We start from the raw sequence: 17,514 nt of genomic DNA on the forward strand, positions 1-17,514 counted from the left end.
TGGGATGATGAGTGCCTTATCATCATCACCAAGATGGTTGGTGGCTGGTCCCTCACCTAATGTCACAGTGAGGCTGGTCTCCAGGCTGACCAGTGGTGGCAGTTTCAGCCCCACTCTGACTTCCGGGGGAGCCAGGGAGAAAGCAGAAGTTGAATTCAATGAGTAAGAGTCAGTGACTTTGTCAGTCTAGACTATGCATAAAATCTCCTGGAAACCCCGAAACTATGGGGCTCAGTTTTGTGGTTGGCGAATCCATCGAGATGTGTGTGGAAGAGGTGGGGAGGGGGAGGTGGGCCACATACAGCAGTGCTCAGGAATCACTCCCAGTGGTGCATGGGTGGCCATATGCAGTGCTGGGGTCAAATGAGTTGGCAACATGCATGACAAGCGTCTAACCTGCCATAGTATTTATCTCTCTGATCCCTGTTTGCTTCTTTAAGATTTATACTCTCACTTTTCAGCTATAAGAAAAGATGAACTCCTGCAGTTCACTGCAGCTTGAATGGAACTGGGGGGTATCATATTTAGTGAATAAGTCAGAAGAAATACAAATATTGATTGACCTCGTTCATCTGTGGTATATTAAGAAACAAAACATGGGAGTGCACAGTATCAAAGGATGACAAACCTTTGGTCTTAGACTATAAAACTCAGACAACCAAGCAAGGGATGATCAAGGATTTGGTGGGGAAGAGGGGTGGGGATGAAGGGACAGACTAGAAATGACATAAAAAAAAAGTGGTAGAAGGGTCTTTGGCATTTTGGGCGGTGGCAAAGATGCAGTAATTAGACACTAAATATGAATGTTAACACTATTTTAAACATGTGACCTAAATATAGTAATCAGATTAACTTTTTTGAATGACTTCTGTTCTGGGACTGGGGAGATAGCTCAAAGAGCAAGACTACTCAGAGGCCCTGAGTCCAACCCCCAGGTCAAGGCTTTATTCCATATGGTCCCACAAGTACTGCTGGGTGTAGCCCTAGTGGCCCCTCTGGAACTGAGGGTACCTGGGACTGGGCCCATAGCCCTTCACCTTGGGCAGGCCTCCCTTCCCCCACTCCCCACCCAAAAGAACTCAAACATTCTGGTGACTAAACATAAGGACATGTGACTTGTGAGTGGAACTCATAATAATAACAAAAAAGGTCTTCGAGTGACAGTTTTGTTGATATTAGACAAAAGAACCAGAAAGTTCGTGGCCTGTGAGCCATCAGGTTCTCTGTCCTGGGCAATGCTTTGGGGACACCGTTCTCTTCAGGCCATCATGTAGCTTCATAGGAGTATATAACTCCAGAAGCTGAAGCGTTCCGCGTTCCATATGTCAGGCATTAAAATTGTTCTCCAAAAATGAAGTGAAATTCATCAGTTATACAGTTGGAGGCGGGGGCGGGGGTATGCTGGGGTTTTTGGTGGTGGAATATGTGCACTGGTGAAGGGATGGGTGTTTGAATATTGTATAACTGAGACATAAACCTGAGAACTTTATAACTTTCCACATGGTGATTCAATAAAAATTTTTAAAAAATAAATAAATAAAAATAAAATAAAATTGTTCTCCAATATCATCATACAGAGATCAGCATTAAAAAAAAAATACAAGGATGTCACAAAAAGGTGACCCTGGATGAAGTAAATCTACTTTTCCACACTTTCATCCATGGATATGGTTGACATTTACTACATGCCAGTTCTAAGTGCTGTTCTAGGCTTCTAGGCTTTGGAGATTCAAGAGGAAGTAAAACAAAATGGTTTCTGTTCCATCAATGGACAGAGAAAGACAATGAATAGTATCTAAAGAGGAAAAGAGCGGGCAGAGTGATAGTACAGCAGGTAGGGCATTTGCCTTGCCGACCCAGGTTTGATTCCCAGCATCCCATATAGTCCCCCGAGTATCGCCAGGTGTAATTCCTGAGTGCATGTGCCAAGAGTGACTCCTGTGCATCACGGGTGTGACCCAAAAAGCAAAAGAAAAAAGGAAGAAGAAAAGAGCAATTTTCAAATGAAGAAGAAGAAAAGAGCATTCTTCATTCCTCTGATATTTCTTACAGTATCTTCTAAGTGCCTGATTCTTTGTACTGGATGGAGGGCATAAAATAAAGAACAAAATTCACCTTCTTTTAATTTGTGGTGCTGGGCATTTAAGCCAAAGCCTCACACAGGTGAGGCATGTGCTCTGCCACTGAACCACAGTCCCAGTCTTGCATTTGCTGGACTCCTAGCTCTAATGTCATGGGGAATTCGATCTCATAAGAGCACTGAGGACATGGGAGGTCTCCAACCCAATCCTGGGAGGGCCCAGAAGTATTTGAAAGTGCATTTTTATCTCTAAAGTCTCAGAAAATAAGCATGCTTAGTTATGAGAACTAAAGGTGGAAGTGTGCAATGTCTCTTGAGCGATGGACTTAGACTGTCACAGCCTGCGTGCAGTGAGGGCCCTTCCACATGTCACATTGTTAGCCAGAACAACAGCAAACAGAACTGCCAGTAGAGTTTCCATTGTTCTTCATAGTCACACTTTATACCCAGTCCACAAGAAAAGTCCAGGAAGGTTATAGAATTACAAATATTTGCCCCTCTAAATGCATTTGCAGTAGTAGCTTTGTCAAGTCCTGCAACTAAAATGGGGAATCAGCCTTAGAATTGGTCTGTGATTCATTGAATCATATTGTCAATGGTTAACTTTTTTGTCTTAACAGGCTTGATTATGTAAGAGAATAGGAGAGGAAGTAAGGTGAAGAGTAGACAGGAAATCTCAATGCTAACTTTTCTATAAATCTAAAATACAAAAAGGGGCAGAGAGATAGTTATAATGCGTGCTTGCCTTGCACATGGCCAACCCGATTTGATCCCCAGCACCACAGAGGGCCCCCAAGTTCCAGGAGGCTTGATCCCTGAGCACAAAGCCCTAAGTACAGCCATGTGTGTCCCAACACACAAAGCAAACAAAAAAACTAAGATTACGAAAGAGAAACAAAGAAGAGAACGCAGCACCTTGATCCGAAGAGACAAACCCAGGGTAATCCTGGAGGTTAATAAAGGCTCAACTCAGATCCTGCACTAACATGAGGAAAATGACTTGGAGACCCAAACGGGTTAGCAATTTCATTTGCAATATTCTCTACTGGCGTTGAAATTCATAATGAGATTTTTTTTTCCTTGCAGATTTTCTTTCCTACTAGGCATTGCTGTCTCAAGAATTAAAAGATCCTTCCTCTCATTTCATTTACCACAAGCCCTCCAGTTCAGTTCAGTAGCGAATGGTGAGGTTGTATATATTCTTATAGCTACAGAGTATTTCATTGTGTATCTACACCCCACATTTTTATCCATTCTTTTGTCATTGGACATGTGGCTTGCTTCTGCAGCTTTGCTATTGTACTAGCGCTAAAGTGAACATAAGAGGGGGCTGGAGTGATAGCACATCAGGTAGGGCGTTTGCCTTGCACACGCCCAACCTGGGTTCGATTCCCAGCATCCCATATGGTTCCCTGAGCACTGCCAGGGGTAATTCCTGAGTGTAGAGCCAGGAGTAACCCCTGTCAATCACCGGGTGTGACCCAAAAAGCAAAAAAAAAAAAAAAAAAAAAAAGAACCATGGTGGATTGTTTTGTGCACTGATGGCTATGAGGGGTGACAACTATACAACAAGCCCGTAGACGTCAACACTAGTGCAAACATGTTAGCTTAATGCAGCAGTAAAAATAAGCAAACTGTAGACATACTGAATTCACCATGCTGTCACCGAAGGCGGTGATCAACTGCAGCTGCTGAGGGACCAGGACAGGCAGTAGACTCAGGGGCACACACGCTGGTGTCAGTAGTTAAGACTCCAGCACAGTTGCTTCCTACTGCTTTCATCTGGCTGTGAGGCAGAGAGAGAGCAAAGATGAGAAAAGAAACAAAGAAGAAGCGGGCTAGAGAGAGAGAGAGAACTGCAAGGAAGACGCTGGCCTTGGATGGACTATATTTAATCCCTGCCACTGCAAATAGAAACCCCCTGAGCATCACCAGAAGTGATCCCTGAGCACAAAGCCAGGGGTAAGCCCTGAGCACAGCTGGGTGTGCCCACTTGCCCAACCCAAAATTAAACTGAATACAGTGTAAAGAAGGGCTGGAGCGATAGCACAGCAGTTGGGCATTCACCTTTCACACCGGCAACCCGAGTTCGATTCCTCCGCCCCTCTCGGAGAGCCCGGCAAGCTACCAAGAGTATCGAGCCCGCGTGGTAGAGCCTGGCAAGCTACCCGTGTGTATTGGATATGCCAAAAACAGTAACAATAAGTCTCTCAATGAGACGTTACTGGTGCCTGCTCTCACAAATTGATGAGCAACGGGATGACAGTGACAGTGACAGTGTAAAGAAATTAAAAGTCACCTTAAAAGCCGGGGCGATATTACAGCATGTACAGTATTTGCCTTGCATGTAGCCAACTGGGGTTCATATCTGGCACCCCTTATAGACCCTGAATCCTGCCAGGAGTGATTCCTGAGCACAGAACCAGGCGCACACCCTGAGCATAGCCCGGTGTGTACCGCAAACCAAAAACAAACCACAAAACAAAGAGACTTGAGCTTGAGTGTTGATTACTTCACGTTTGAGGCTGGAGAGACACTTGGCTGGAGAGACACTTGTAGAAACTATCGCCACTTCTAGAAGCCGGGAGATTCCAAGCTAACCAGGCGAGGACGCATGTACAGGGAGAGGTTTTCATTGTTGTTTTCACAGTTGTCACATTTATATTTTTACAGTGTAATTTGTATTTATTTATAGATTTACAAAGTTATTCATAATTGAATTTTAAGCATACTATGTTCTGGCATCAATCCTGCAACCATTATCAATTTCCCTCCACCAGGCTTCCTGGGTTCCCTCCCAGAGGGTACGGTTTTTTTCTTTTTCAATTTTTTATGGGGGATGTATGGGAGGTTTGGGCCACAACTATGGGTTACTCCTGGCTCTGTACTCAGGAATTACACCTGGTGGTGCTCGGGTGGCCATATGGGATGCTTGGAATTAAATCCAAGTTGCCACGCACAAGGCAAATGCCCTACACTGTAACATTTCTTCAGCCCCTGGGGTGGGGGGTAGTTTTCTGAGCCAGGAGCTTTGGGGTTTAGCCAGGAGGCTAAACACTTCCCGAGAGTTTTCCTTCAGCATCAACACCCACAGGTAGTTCTATCTCAGCCTGCCCACACTCCTTACCATATCCCCCACCGTTGCCTTATTGGACTTCTGGGACCACCTTTTTGGGACCCCCCAGCCTCCCTAGCACTCATCACTTGCCATCGATTCTCAGTAAACCCAATTGTCAAAAACTCCCCACTCACAGGTTAAAACATGATTCTCTTGTGAATATCAAATGAGCATGCAACAGATGCACTCACCAAGGAGGAAACTAACTGAAAGGGAAATCTAATCATACAAGGGAAAGCAGAATGCTGGGGGAAAAGAGAAAGTGATGTCCGGAAGAGCGGGGGAGCAACTACGCAGACAAGGAGGACTTCATTGGCCTAAAAACATCCCGAGTGGGAATGGCGTCTACCACCCCAGCCGGAAACAGCTTCAAGAAGAGGATCTGCTTTTCTGCCTTGCGGAGCTCGGGTGAGGTAACAGCTGACACTTGTTCTAGTGGTTTTTCAGGAAATTTATGCACATTCAACAGGGAGCCTGCGAGTGTGTGTGACTGAGAATGGGCGATGAATCCAAGTCCCATGTTCTGAGAATGCAGAGAAATGTCACGGGGGAGTGGATTTAGTGAGGTAAAGAGGAAGGAGACTAGAGGTTGAGAAGGCCGTGGCTGTCTGGGCTCCACTGGGGGAAACTGGCCCAAACTGGTCAGCTGGGATCTCAGGTCTTTATCAGTGCAAATTGCCCTGAAAGTCCTGCTTTGGCCCAATCGGAGTCAATAAAATGCCTCAAGAAAGCTTCTCCCAGAGAGGACAACACTCGGCCTTGTAGGACAAGCCTTAGGCCAGTCTGGTTTAGCTTTGCTTTTTCCTTCTTCTTAATTTATTTTTTTATTTTTGGCAGTGGGGGGGCTTCTATGCTGCTCAAACCCTGTGGTGCCAGGGGTGAGCCAGGACTCCCTGCTGAGGGCTCAAAAGAATACGGTGGTGGGAATCGAACCACTGTACTAACTCCAGGTCCTGCCTTTTGTTACTTTTTTTTCTTTCCTCTTTTTTGACCAGACCTGGCTGTACTCAGGCATCACTTCTGGAGGCTCGGGGACCATATGAGGTGTAGGAATTGAACCCAGGTCCGCAGTGTGCAAGGCAAACGTCCTACCCACTGTTCTATCTCTCTGACACCAGTTACATTTCTAATGAGTGAAAATGAGTCAGTGAAGGCAGGGGCTTAATGAAGATCAGTCTTTTTGTATTTATTTATAATTCGTTGCAGGGCCAGGGACTGAACCCAGGGCCTCACACATACAAGAAAAATGCTCTAATGCTGAGCCACACCCCAACCCTTTTACAGTTAAAGACAGAATTGCTTGGTTGTCATGTGGGGATGCAGGATAAGACCCATTTTGAAGTACCACAAAGTATAGCTGTCATTCATGGTCAGTGGGCCATGTGTAACTCCTCTCTAGCGTTTCAGGTTTTTTTTCCTAAATTGTCCTGAAATTTTGAATTTTTTTTTTATTGTTGTTTCATCCCACACTTGAAGACACAGGCTGTGTTTTGGTGTTATTCTTGGCTATAATTCAGGGATCACTTCTTGAGGAGCCATATAGGGTCCTTTGGATTGGGTCCGAATGGTCATAGACAAGGCTTACCTTCTCAGACACCAGATTTTTTTTTTAATTTTTTCTTTTAATTTTTTGCTTTCTGGGTCACACCTGGCAATGCTCAGGGTTTACTCCTGGCTATGCACTCAGGAATTACTCCTGGTGGTGCTCAGGGGACCATATGGGATGCTGGGAATCAAACCCAGGTTGGCTGCGTGCAAGGCAAACGCCCTACCCACTGTGCTATCGCTCCAGTCCCAACACCAGAAATTTTGAATTTAATATTTTGCACGTCACTCTTGGTTTCTACGTCACCTATCAATTTTTTTTGGTTTGTTTTTGTTTGGGAACCACACCCTGTGTGCTCAGGGCTGACTCCTGGCTCTGTGCTTAGGCATCACTCTTGGCAGACACCATATGTGGGGCTGGGGATGGAACCAGGGTGATCAGCATGCAAGGCAGGCACCCAGCCCTCTGCTCCAGCCCACCTATCGATTCCTTATGTGCTCCATTTCATAGAGTAAAATTTGTTTCAACTTGCAATTTTTGACATATAGTTAGTATAATAAGGCTTATTTATTTATTCATTTGAAGGCAGGGGGTTCCCAAGCAGGTATAAAGGGGCCCAGGGCCACCCACAGCATCACCCAGCAGGACCCAGCTGGCCCAATGATCTGTGAGTGATGAGTCCAGGGCCCTCAGGATAACAGTGAGAGGAGCATAGGGTTACCTCTGACCATGCTCAGAGGACCTTATGAGGTACTAGGGAAACAACCAGGTCAGCCTCAGGTTAATAGTGAAGGGAGCATATGGTTAAGAAAATCAAACTCAGGTTCCTGCACATGTGAGGCATGCACCCCTGGCCCCCTGAATATCTGTCTCCCGGTTAGTTCGATAAAGTGTTTTATACTGCCCTGAATATCTGTCTCACGGTTAGTTTGATAAAGTATTTTATACTGCTCTGACCGTACTCCAATCCCCCATCTAATAGTAGGATGCATCATTGCACCAGATGCACATTATTTCTTACCTATCCCAAAGCATGTACTATTCCCATGGAATTGGTTCCCTCCTACATTCACAAAGTTGTCATTCACGGTTACAGTCAGCTGATGGGATGGTGGTCACAGAGAACAGAGAGTGTATCAGACATGGTAGACTTGCATCCTGGTGCCTGAGAGCTGCATTGCAGTTTGGAGCCAATGAAAAGGAGTAATGAAACAGGCTATCACCAGGGCAATTTCTGCAGGGTCTCAGATGCATAGGAGGTCCCTGCATAAGACAAGGACGGTGCTTCAGTAACCCTCCTGTCTCTTGTGGCCAAGATGAGAGCAGTTGATGAGGGCTGGCCAAGATGAGGGCTGGCCACAAGATGAGGGCTGGCCACTCCCAGCCGCCCTCCCGGTAAAGGTGTCAGTCATGATTTTATGCAGAATAGCAGGCGCCCTATTCTAGAGTCAGGATTCTCTTAAGGATAGAATGCCTATCTGTCGCCCCGAAAGTGGCGCTTGCATCAGTGTTGTTAGCAGGAAGCAATGGGAGATTATAGTCTGCATGCCTGCCAGTTTTACAGAAACATTAAATCAGATCTTTTTATCTGATTTATGCATACACAATTATGTTCTGTTTCCCAATAATTTTATTTGTAACTGGGGTGAAAATGTCACAATGCTATACCAGCCATCTGCCATTTGTTTTCTAATTGGTACTTTCCCTTTCTAATTGGCATTTTCCTTCTTTATTTGACTTATTTTTTTGTTTGTTTGTTTGTTTGGTTTTGGGCTTTGGGTCACACCACCCAGCAATGCTCAGGTTACTCCTGGCTCTGCACTCAGGAGTTACCACTGACAGTGCTCAGGAGACCTTGTGAACTACTGGGGATAGAACTGGGTCAGCTGCATGTAAGAAAAACATCTTTCCTGCTGTACTGTGGCTCTGGCCCCCACACTTCACCTTATAATTTATCCCTTAGGGTTACTTTTAGTGGATTTTTCAGGGGGTTACATACCTGACAGCCCTCAGGGGTATTTCTTACTCCACGTTGACTGGAGACCTGTGAGCTGCCAAGGGTTAAATGCGTGCCTACATGTAAAGCATGTGTGTAGCCCCTTGAGCTTCTTGACAGCTTTAGGGTTTGCGTCATTCCTGTGCATGGCTGCAGCACTGACAGTACTAAGTTGATAGGTATTTCACTGTCTCTTCTACGCCCACGGTTCCGTGATCTTGCTGTCTTCCATACCGCTTTCACCCCAGCTTTCAGATCTGGCTTGTTAGCGAGCGCTCAAGCCTTGGTGTAAGTTGGGAACTAACTTGTAAGTTGACAAGGCTGCAGGAGTCTAAGGAGAGTGCCTTGTTTTCTAGCCAGTGCTCTTCGCCTCCCCTGAGTCAGTGCCTGACCTGCTTCCTTGATGGCTCAGAGGAGAAAGCGGGTTAATCAGGGTCAGAGAGACAGTGCAGTGGGTAGGGCACTCGTCTTGTAAGCGGCTGACCCCAGTTCGATTACGGGTACCCCATGTGGTTCCCTGGGCCCTGCCAGGAGTCATCCCTGAGCACAGAGCAAGGAGCAAACTCTGAGCCCTGCCAGGAGTCATCCCTGAGCACAAAGACAGGAGCAAACTCTGAACACTGCCAGGAGTCATCCCTGAGCACGGAGCAAGGAACAAACTCTGAGCCCTGCCAGGTGTGCCCCCACCACTCCCCCCCAAATGAGCAAATCAGATCTCCACTGCTCAGATAGTCTACTTTCTATCACTTGTCCTGCCAGGATAGAGGAATCATATTCCTATGTGTCTACAAACAATGTGTGCATGTAGTTTATTTTCTGATATAGGCAAGGATTCTGTATAATCTATTTGTATCATTTGGAAAGGTCCATCTGTTTTAACTTTGATGTAATAATTAAAAAGTTCCATGCCTTAAATTCAATTTTGTCTTTTATAATGTTGTTCAGTTTTGTCTTTGTTTCACTTATTTATTTATTTTGATTTGGGGGCCACATCCTGTGGTGCTCAGGATCTACTCCTGGCTCTGTGATCAGGGATCATTCCTGATGGACTTGGGGGACCATATGCAGTGCCAGAGATCGAATGAGGGTCAGCCATGTGAGAGGCAAGCACCTGTCCTGTGCACTATGGCTCCAGCCCACATTTCCTTCTTTAATCATAGATTCGACTGACTCTCTCTTCCCTCTCCCTCCCTCCATCCCTCACCCCCCCTCACTTTCTCTGTCTCTGTCTCTCTCCCTGTCTCTCCCCACCCATCCCACCCCTGGGGCCTCCCCCTGGTGTTGGGGATCACCAGTCCTAGCGCCCCACAGCTGGCAGAGCAGAGCTTCTCTGGCCAGTGGTGCAAGGGTCAGCAGGTCACCCCTGTGGCTTCCAGTGTCGCTGGAGACAGGCACTCCCTGCTAGGCACATCCTGGGCGCCTCTGAGTTATTGCCCTTAGTAGGTCTCTCGTAAGCAACAAGTCACTGAAGTTCTTGAAGCAGATTGGGGTTTTAGGGATTCTAACCTCATTGATTTTTCCCAGTGGGTTTGTCTGCCTAATTATTATACTCAGTTCCCACAGACTCATCGTCCGTGAGATGCTCGGATACTTGGATATTACAGAGACAATGGCCTATTTTCTACCATGTGCCCAGGCCCCTTAGCTCCTTATTTCCTATTTTCCAGTCATTTCCCCCCTGCACCATACCAAATAGTTATTCCTGCTTGTGAGCCTGAATTTCCTTCTGACTTACCACTTGCCAGGTTTTGTTTGTTCATTTGGGGCCAGGGGGCACACAGGCTCTGCTCAGAGTTTGCTCCTGCCTCTGTGCTCAGGAACCGTAGTGGGCACCAGTCAGCTGCATCTAAGGCCAGCACCTTAGCGGCGGTGCTAGCTCTCTAGCCCCATGCCAGGGGGTTCTTGATTGTTTGGTAGCTACCCTCAGATCATGGGAACTTCTTAGTCCAAAACCTATTGGTAAAGTTGTAGGTCAGTGATGTTTAGCTCCCCAGCCCAGGAATGCAGTTAAACAGCCTCTGAGGGCACATTTAAGGGGCCTCCCCTCCCCCCAGGTCAGGAAGGGAGCTGGAAGAGAGAGAGAAGCAAAGCCAAGCACTGCCCAGGGGCAGGGCGGGCTGGATCCAGAACAGGGTCCCAGTCCAGCCCAGTGCACAGGTGCGCCCTGGCAGGGTGGGGGATGGAGACACCCATACGGGGGCAGGTGCTGCCAGGACAGTGGGCCGGGGGGGGGGGGGGGACATGAGGCAGAGGTAGGGATTGGAAAGGCTGAGAGTGGGCCAGGAGCTGCAGCTCTGAACGGGTGAACGGAGTGAGGTCAGGCAGAGAATGTTTCTGCTCTATTTGACCCAAAAGAACACCATTGGGCCTGGCACTGAACCGGGCAGCCTACGACGGCAGGGAGGGGCTCCGGGTAGCACAACTTGGGGGGCAAAACAAAAAAACAGAAGGAAAAAAAGCCAGGAGGCTGGAGTGACAGTACAGTGGGTAGAACATTTGCCTTGCACAAGGTCGATCCGGATTTGATTCCCGAATCCCATATGGTCCCCCAAGCACCACCAGGAGTAATTCCTGAGTGCAGAGCCTAGAGTAAGCCCTGAGGTGTCAAGTCAGAAAACCCAGAAATAGGGCCCTGGGTGATAGTCCAGCAGGGTGTGGCCCAAGAAAACTGGAGAAGGGCCAGAGAGAGAGTACAACAGGTCAGGTGACTTGCCTTGCACGCAGTGACCTGGGCTCAATCTCCAGCCCACATATGATCCCCTGAGCACCTGAGAGACTCCTGAGCACTGCTGGGTATGCCCCCCCCACACACACACAAGAAGGGAGAGTTGCTGAACAGAAATGTACTCAAAGAAGGACATGCAGGTAGCCTCTAGACATATGAAAAAGTGCTCCTCAGCACTGATTATCAGGAAGTGGAAATAAAATGACAATCAGATATTACCTCACACCAGTGGGAATGGGACATGTCAGAAAGCCCAGAAGTAGGACCAGAATGATAGTACAGTGGTGGGGCGGTTGCCTAGCATATGGCCCTGGCACCACATATGGTCCCTGGAGTCTGCCAGGAGTGATGCCTGAGCACAGAGCCAGGAATCAGCCAAGCACAGCTGGGTGTGGCCCAAACAAAGAAAGCACAAATCTCAGCAGTAAGAATCTCAGCATTCCAAGTTGAGATGTGGTGAATCCTGAGATTTAGAGATGCTATCTCTGTCATTTAGAGGACTTTTATTTACAAAAAGAATTTCTATTGAAATAACCACCCAACATAGAGGTCAACACAGTAGTTCCTGAAAGGAGAAGGAAGCCCTGGGGACACACCCGCTTTCTCACTGATTTCTCAAGGGCTTGTCCAGCACCCAGATTAGCTTTCATCAAAGAGTTGTTGAGGGTAAATGAATTCGTGCAGCTTCTTTCCCCTAAAATTTCAGCTGTTTCAGTTTCTCTGCCACAGAAAGAACCTCAGGGAACCCTCCTGGGGGGTTTATCTCCATCAGGAGGATGGAAAGGCAGGGCTCTAGGTGATTTATGTGGCTTTGGTTTGTTGGATCGCCCCCACTTCACAGGGTGCAGCCTCTGTGTGAGGGGGAGAGTGGGGGGGTAGATGTGCGTGCGTGCGAGTGTGCATGTTAGAGATAGAGCCCAAGCTTTTTGTCTTGCTCTGTTCCTGGGCTGTCTATAACAACGCAATCAGCTCTGGGTTTCTGGGGCTTCTGGAAGCCTGACTAGGCCCCTGCGTGGGGGCACAGCTCTCAGGAAGATTTTTGCATCTGTTCAGTTGCTCTTCCTGGTAGCAGCCAATCACATCTGTCCCTTGGGGTAAGTTATTCGGAGTCAATAGGTCAAATTTCATGTTTTTAATAAAGAAAAATAGTCTATATATATATATATATTTGTTTGTTTGTTTGTTTGGGCCACACGGACTAGTTCAGGGCTTCTTCCTGCCTCTGTGCTCAGGAGACTGACCTCTGAGGTACCAGGAATCCAACCCTGTTTGGCAGCGTGAAGGCAAGCACCTTACTTCTCTACCCCTCAAAATAGTTTTTATTAAAAGAAAATTTTCAGGGGCTGGAGCAATAGTGCAGCGAGTAAGGCATTTGCCTTGCATGTGGCTGATCTGTGTTTGATTTCCAGCATCCCATATGGTCCCCCGAGCACTGCCAGGAATAATTCCTGAGTGCAGAATCAGGAGTAACCCCTGAGCATCACCAGGTGTGACACAAAAATGAATAAAAAAAGAAATTTTTCAGATGTGAGAGAAGAGAAAGAGAGGAATATATATTTAAGAGAGGACATGGACTTCTCCAGGGTGGAAACAAAACAGAGGAGAGAAACATGTTCAAGGGAGAGTGGGGTCCGGAAAGACCAAGCATCATGCATTTTAAAAACTTTTTTAAAAGTATAGGAAAAAAATTAAAATAAAAAATAAAAAAAATTATAGGCGCCATGATTTATAACATTGTTAATGAGGGGGTTTCATGCATGAACTGTTCCCAACCCACCCTCCACTCAAATATCCCTCATGGCACCACCACTAATTTATTTTGGGGAAAAAGGGGCTCAGGGGGGTGTCATCCTCATCATCCTCAGGTTGTGGACTGATGCCTCAGGAACAGAAGTGCCTGTGTTTCTTCCTCCTTTGCCCATGACTTTACTTTATGCTTAACTGCACCTATGTTGCTAATTGCTAATAAGACACATGTGAATTTCTTCCTTAATTGGACTTTTCAGAAGAGCATATCCCTGGTGATGCACAGGGGTTACTCCTGGCTTTGCACTCAGGAATTACTCCTGGCAGTGCTCAGGGGATCATATGGGATGCTGGGAATCAAACCTGGGTCAGCCATGTACAAGGCAAATGCCCTATCCATTGTGCTATCACTCCAGCCCCAAAGTTTATTTTTTTTGGTGATTGCTATAGATTTTAACCTATGAAATAAAGAAATTAAAACTATTTAATACAATCAATGAAATTCCTGTTTTCATTTACATAAGTAAGTTCTCATCTCAAGAATCTAAGATACATTGAATTAAATTTTATTTTGTACGTGGATCTCATTATGGTAATAATCATGTCTTACCTGTTGTCAATAAAACATTAAAAAAACTTCTGTGTTAATATATTTTGAAGTTTACATGAAATAGATAAGGCCTATATATGTAAAAAAAATTTACTTTACACTTTATTTAAACACTGTGTTTACAAACTTATCATGATAATTTGTCACAAACATTCAATATTCCAACATATCAGCCCCCATTTTATTTTATTTTTTAATTTATTTTATTGAATCACCATGTGGAAAATTACAAAGTTCTCAGGTTTATGTGTCAGTTATACAATACTCAAACACCCATCCCTTCACCAGTGCCCATATTCCACCACCAAAAACCCCAGTATACCTCCCACCCCGGCCCCCCCACCCCCCACCTGCGTAACTGATAAATTTCACTTCATTTTCTCTTTACCTTGATTACATTCCGTATTTCAACACAAAAGTTGCTATTGTTGTTGGAGTTTCCCCCCAGAAAAGAGAGCCCTACTGCCAAGGAAGCATTTGATAATTAATTTTCCATTGCTGAGAATGAAGAGATATGAAGTCCCGCTGTTCCAAGTACATAACTTTTTTTTTTCTCCTTCCTGTGCCACCAAGTTTGTGCCTGCTGCTTAATAGTCCTCATAATATGGCTGACGCGATGCCGCCTGACAAGGGAAAAAGAAAACCGAGAAAGAAGGATATTTCCCGTCCTCGGCTGGCGTGGGGCTATGCCTTAGTTCACAGTCTAGAGACATGGCTGCAAGCAGTTTCTGGAATCAAAAGTAGTCTAGTTGGCCTCCAGATCCTGGTCAATAAGCAGCAAAGCGGCCGCACAAAAGTGTGGCCACCCATCAGCCTCTATTTTAAATTTGATAAATTTGAGTATGATATATTCCACTGAATGGACCTGTGGGCCAGGTTTGTAAACAATGTCAATGATTTTTCTGTGTTTGAGAAAAGCAAAACTTATTGCCCAGTCAATTCGTGCCCATATAATGTATATATATAGTATAAATTGTAAGTACACATATAATATAGTGGCAGGATAGGACCAGAGGGGGATCTGACACTTGCTTTGCACATGACTGACCCTCATTTGATCTCTGGCACCACCTCTGGTCTTCTGGGCACTGCCTGGAAGGATCCCTGAGCACAGAGCCAGGAGCAGCCCACAGCATGTGTTTTGCTCAGAGACTGAGGTGGTCTTTGCCAATATTTCTCTTCGCACAGGCTCGCTGTGGAGCATATGATTTACTCTGCTACCTCACAAGCCAGCAGCACACCAATAAGGGCACCTACAAGTCAGCTGAGAAGAAGCCACCCAGTGGTGGGTCAGAGACTCCTGACTCCATCTCATGCTGGGTGGGAAGAGCAGAAGGTCCGACCCGCTTAGCTGAGCTGAAGTCTGGGCTCACCCGAGCCGGAGCAGACATCCCATACCAGTGTGGCAGAAGTGAGAGACTCTGGTGGTGAGAGCTATGTGCCGTGGGCAACAGAGCCGCTTTAACAATCAGTTATTAATTATTATTAATAACTAATAATAATCAGTTATTATTGCTCCCAACGACCAGTCACGGATGAAGACTTGTGTGTGTGTGCGTGCGTGTGAATCCCACGGGGCTAGAAAGAGGACACACCCCTTTTCTTGCAATATGCTGCAAGAAGTGGTGGGGGTCTAGGAGAAGAGGGGAGCATTTACAAGACAGAACCCCGCATCTCAGGATCTTAGGGGGCCAACGACAGCACAGTAGGAAGGGTGTTTGCTTTGCACCTTCAGACCAGGACTTGATCCCTGGTATCCCCGAGCACCGCCAGGAATAACCCCTGAGTTTTGCCAGGTGTGGTCCCCAAAAACAACTAAAAATTAATCATAATTTCCCCTAAGCAAGTTAAGTTCAAGCCACAAACAGCTTTTGTCTAAAGCCGAATTGGAGCCCAGGAGGTGGCTCGGCACTAACAAGTCCCCGTCTTGCGTGCGTGAGGCTCTGGGTCCCATCCCCAGCGCAAGGAAGGAAGTCAAAGACAACAATCAAAGTCAATAGCCCCTCCCCGGGATTCGGACCCTCACCCCGACCCAGGCTGCCCTCCCAGCACCTGCACATGCTCTGCTCTGCACGGTCACCGCCGTCAGCCCGAGGCACGACTCGAGGTACCCGAGAGCGCCTGTGTTTCCGGAGGACCCACGGGAAGCCTGAGCGCGCGGCCGGGTACCGGGGCCCCCTCTCCTCCCAGGAGCACCCCTGACTGTGTGCGACGGTGCGGGGCGCCCTCGTGTGGCCCAGGGCGGCCCTGTAGCCGCTCAGCACCACCCCCAACCCACGCATGCGCATGCGCACGCCCCGCTCCCCGCGGGCGGGGGTGCGGACGCGGGTGCCCGGGCGGGATATCGCGCCAGCCCCGCCCCCCAGCCCCACCCCGGTCGCTGCTCCCGCGGGCGCCTCCTCCCCCGTCCCTCCTCCTTTGCCTGAGGCTGGTTTTCTCAGGGCGAACTTTACCTTCCAGCGTCCAGGCTTGGAACCCAGAGCCGCAGGGCTGGGTGGCCGTGACCCGGGTCTTTTCGGTGATCTCTGCCTTTCCGTGGCCAGCCTGAAGGCACTCAAAAGCGGGGCAAATTAACCTCCAGACCCACTCTGTGTCATTCCCTGGGCTGTTAGGGACGTGGCCGCTGGTCCCATGCGAGCAGATGCTCGTAGAGAAAGAGCACGGGAGCCCAAAGTGGGGCCACGCTGTCACTGCGGTGCGGCCCAAAGGCTGTGACGCTCTTAATGGAGCCGGGCTCCCTCCCCTGCATCCCCAGGCACCTGGAAAAGGGGAACGGGGGAGGGACCCTGCTGTACCCCAGCTCCTTGTGGAAGAAAGGATTCAAGGATGGTGGGACCACAAAGACATTACCTGGCACAGTCAAGCCGCTCCACCCCCAGCACTGCACGCAGTCCCTGAACCCACCAGGAGTGATCCCTGGCTGGCTCTGGGCCCTGTAGGTACTGTTGTCCAGGATGGCAACTGTCCCTTTATGCCAGCCCTGCCCAGGCTCGCCCAGCGCGCATTTGTGTGTATGCCACAGGGTGCACGCCCAGCGCGCATTTGTGTGTATGCCATAGGGTGCACACCCTGCCCCTTTCCGGGCATCACTGTGACTGTGACCACAGCCAGAGATGTGGGGACCCTGTCCACTCTTTTCTTTCAGGTTCAGAGCGACATGATTCTCTCCACCGGAAGTCTCCCGGCTCCTCTCCAGGTGGCCCAGCCACGCAGACACCTGCTTGTCCTCCCTGGAGTGGCAGATTGCTGCAGGGACAGGAATAGACCCAAGTCCATGCATGAGGGAGTGCTCAGAACAAGCAGGTTGGGATGCTGGAGGGGCCCCGAACCTACTCTGAGTTGGAAAGGAGAGTCAAAGTTTAAAAGGCAGAGGAGATGGGCAAGAGGGATGCCAGGAAGTTTTGGGAGTAGGAATGTGCACTGAAGTTAGGGCCCCCTTCCCTCCATGCCTGGCCAGGCTCTGGTGCAGGCTAGGGGCCAACCCAGAGCCTAACAGGCTAAGCTCTGGCAAGAAACCCAGGCCTGGGATCCCCTGAGACCCCCTAACCCAGCCCCTGACCTGTGTGGCATGGCTATTTTCAGGCTCAGATAGGAGTTTTTGCAGCTCTGAGCTCGGCCCACTCCCTGGACCTGCAACCAGCACAAGGAGGCTGGAGGGGAGGGCCTGTGGCCTCAGGCAGCCCCTGCACCCAC

At 48.0% G+C, this 17,514-nt stretch overlaps 1 protein-coding gene across 1 annotated transcript in view; it reads right to left on the reverse strand.

The window, feature by feature from the left end:
• Positions 1-16,518, reverse strand: part of LOC101541112 (peptidyl-prolyl cis-trans isomerase A) — a 36,643-nt gene extending 20,125 nt beyond the window's left edge. The window contains exon 1 of the mRNA XM_004616262.2: positions 16,275-16,518. The gene's annotated coding sequence lies outside the window, so the exon portion shown is untranslated. The remainder of the gene's footprint in view (positions 1-16,274) is intronic.
• Between the last annotated feature and the right edge of the window lie 996 nt (positions 16,519-17,514).

The sequence above is a fragment of the Sorex araneus genome, chromosome 5, assembly GCF_027595985.1.
Source record: "Sorex araneus isolate mSorAra2 chromosome 5, mSorAra2.pri, whole genome shotgun sequence".
Taxonomy (NCBI): domain Eukaryota; kingdom Metazoa; phylum Chordata; class Mammalia; order Eulipotyphla; family Soricidae; genus Sorex; species Sorex araneus.